This window comes from Orycteropus afer, unplaced genomic scaffold (genome assembly GCF_000298275.1).
Source record: "Orycteropus afer afer isolate SDZICR_OR568_19922 unplaced genomic scaffold, OryAfe1.0 scaffold00018, whole genome shotgun sequence".
Classification (NCBI taxonomy): domain Eukaryota; kingdom Metazoa; phylum Chordata; class Mammalia; order Tubulidentata; family Orycteropodidae; genus Orycteropus; species Orycteropus afer.
This window is the reverse complement of record NW_006921605.1, coordinates 5359315-5362564: the sequence shown is the minus strand read 5'-3', so window position 1 is coordinate 5362564 and position 3250 is coordinate 5359315.

Sequence of the window (3250 nt, the reverse complement as noted above, 5' to 3'; positions counted from 1 at the left end):
CCTTGGAAGACAGGCCCAGAGACCTCCATCCACAGAATCAAACCCTGGAGCCCAGTGCTGATCTGACACACAGATGGGCTTAGCATGAGTCGGGGTGGACTTGACAGCTGCCCTAGGCTCTCGACCTACAGCGAGGGGCAGGAGAGCCAGTCCCTGCTCCCCTGGGACTTGTGGTCTGAACGGGACATCTGACAGCTGACAAACACAAGAGAGGATTTCAGATAAAGTCTGTGCAGAAGCTGAGAGCAGGGAAGTGAAGGTTACTTGGTGTGTGTATGTTGGGGGGTGGCATTTAACGGACACCCTCTCTGCAGAGGGAACATTGAACTGAAACTTGACAGGCCAGAAGGACCAGGGGCAGCGTGCCCAGGCAAGGGGACAGCTCATGCAAAAGCCCTGAGGCAGGAACATCCCAAAGAGAGTGTCCTGGGAGGCGGGGCGAGGGCAGGAGTAAGATGGGTGAGAGTGGTGGCGGGTGAGAGTGGCGGGGCCGGGCCAAGCGAGGGAGGCCCTGGGGAGGGTTTTGATTTTATTCCAGGTATGATGGGAGCCAGGAGCCCTGGTGGTATGGGGGTTAAGTCATTCAGGCCCGCCAGTGGCTCCATGGGAGAAGGATGTGGGAATCTACTTCTGTAAAGATTTACAGCCTTGGAAACCCTACGGGACAGTTCTGCTCTGCTGTAAGGTCACTGTGAGTCACAATCAGGTCAAGAGTAGTGGGGTGTTGGGTTTATGATGGGAGCTGCTTGGAGGGTGTGGTGGGAGCGAGAGGCCCTCTGATGGCTGGTGGTTAAAGAGGCCGGACAGACACACAGACGTGGCACCCAGCCCTGCCCTGCTGAGGCCTGCTGGCTGTGGCTTAGTGCGGGTGGGGTGTGCAGCGCCAGGGCCGCCTGAGTCCCCTGTGACTGTCAGGGAGGAGTCGGGGCCCTAGGCTCACCCACACCACACCCCTGAGCCACATGTCCTCACCCTTCAGAGGGTCCCAAGTCCACTGGCATGGCTGTCATGGGGCTCAGCGTGTCGACTCCACATGGCTGGGCCGTGTGCCTAGTGCCCCCCACTGGTCTCCCTGACCCCTGTTATCTCCCCAGCTTTGGGGCCCTGACTCGAGGAGGCTTGGAATGTTCTCAGCCAGCCCTCAGAGCTGGGGACTGAGTCAGGACTCTCCCTCCACGGTCAGCACTGGCCAGGGCCGGAGTGTTCTGCCACCTTCTCTGGGAGAGGTGAGGAGGAGGTGGGACGGCCACGGTGAGTCAAGGGCTGTGGAGTCTGCTCCCCCTCTTGTGACCCGTGCAGTCTCCCTGCACCCCCAGCTCCGGGAGACCCTGCTCGTCCGCCACTTGCTAGCTTCCTGGCCCCGTCACCCACAGGCCGGCCCTGTCTCGGGCCTGGACTGACTTCCTAGTGTTGCTCTGGCTCCTGCCGCTTCTTCCAGCCAGACCCTGCCGCTGCCCTGGAGTTCACTATGTTTCTTTCTTTTCTGCCCCTTTGGGGTCCCCTGCCAACAGGACTATTGACAGCTGAGTGCTCTCCTGCAGGGGGGCCTCCTGAACCCAGCTCCGAGATGCTGGGGAGTGGATATGAAGGAGGGAGCCGGCTGGAGGCAGGGCGCCCAGTCACAGGCTGTCTCTCCCTTCGGCTCTGCCAGCCGGGGAGGAGGCCTCTGAGGGGTGGGGTGCGGCTTACTGACTGGGGACGCTCCAGAGCCCCGATGCAGCTCTGAGAAGCTCACCCCTGCAGTTGGCCCAGCGTGGCCAGGCCCTCAGGCCGGCCTTTCCTGGCGGTGTTACTGGTCTCTGAGGAGGGCTGGGGGCTGTGAGGACAGAGGGACTCAAGGGCCCCTGTAAGAACACAGTGAGCCTGCACAGCCTGCCACACCGCTGGAGACATTGTGCAGAGCCCAGGACCTCCCAGGGAGCGGCACGCCTGCTCTTCTGAGCTGTTTGGCCAGCCACACGCAGGGCACCCGGCAAGGGGCACAAGACATTGTCACACAGCAGGAGGGCTGCTGGCCTGCCCTTCGGTGGCCTCTTCTTTGGCCTTTTCTTTGTGGCCTGTCCTTCCGTGGATTTGCTCTGACCCATTTCTCTGTCTGTCCCACTGCCCCAGATGTTGATACTGGGCGTCCCCCAGCCTGACTGCACCCCACTGTCTGCCGGTCACACCCTGGCTTGTCCCCACCACCAGGCGGTGCATCAGCTGAGGGCCGGGCAGAGTGTCCATGCAGTGACGCAGGGCCCTTGCCGTGTGTGGATGCTCAGGGCAAATGTCCCCCAGGCAGGGCAGCCCACTGACAGTGACAGGACTCCAGCCCTAGGATGGGTGACCTCAAAATATTGACAGATTCAAGGGGCTCCGAGGGCCCTTGTCCTGATGTCTCTGAGGGAGAGGAAAGGGCTGGGGACAGTGGGCTGGGGGCTTGCCTCCACTGAGGGGGACCCTTCTGTCTGGCCTGTGGGGGGTGAGTAGGTGGGACGTGCACAGGGAATCCTAGTGTGTGCCCTTGAGGAATGGTCCCACAGCCCCCTTGCTCAGACATGGGCAACAGCGTGGGATGGGGAATGTGTGCGTCTCTGGGAGGCTGGGTTCGGGGGGCAGGCATCACCCTCATATTCCGGCACTCTCAGATACTGCCGTAAGGGGGCCTGGGTAAGCTTGGGGAGAGAGGAGTGGGCTGCTGCAAATTAGCCCTGCACCCCTAAAAGACCGGGTCCTGTCGGGCTGACTCCCACGCATGGTGACCTTGTGTGTCAGAGAACGGTGTCCTGCAGGATTCGCAATGGCTGATTTTTTTAGAATTAAATCAGCAGGACTTTCTTTCAAGGCGCCTTGGGGTGGACTCGAACCTCCGGCCTTTTGGTTAGCAGCCGAGAGCATTAACCATTTGCATTCTCCGTGGGCTCCTTAACCCCGGAGAGAGGAGTTTGGCTGCAGGAAACCTCTCGTCCAGGAGGTGGCAGTGCAGGCTTTCAAGAGCCTTACGCCCGCAGCTTTGTTTATTTTCACTTAATTGTGGAAACAGAAACCGGTGTGAGGCTGCCCCAGGAGATCCCCATTAACTGTGGCTGCTGCAGGCGGGGTGGGGGTGGGGTGGCAGGTGTTGCGAATGGACCCGTAGTGTGGGGGCTGGGGAGCGCAGGAGGAGGTTGGGGCCTGGTCCTGGAGCTTCCCGAAAGGGGCCAGGTGAGTGAGGTGTGGAAGGTTCAGGGCCCCGGGCCGGGTCAGAGGGGGATGGGCATCTGCTGCC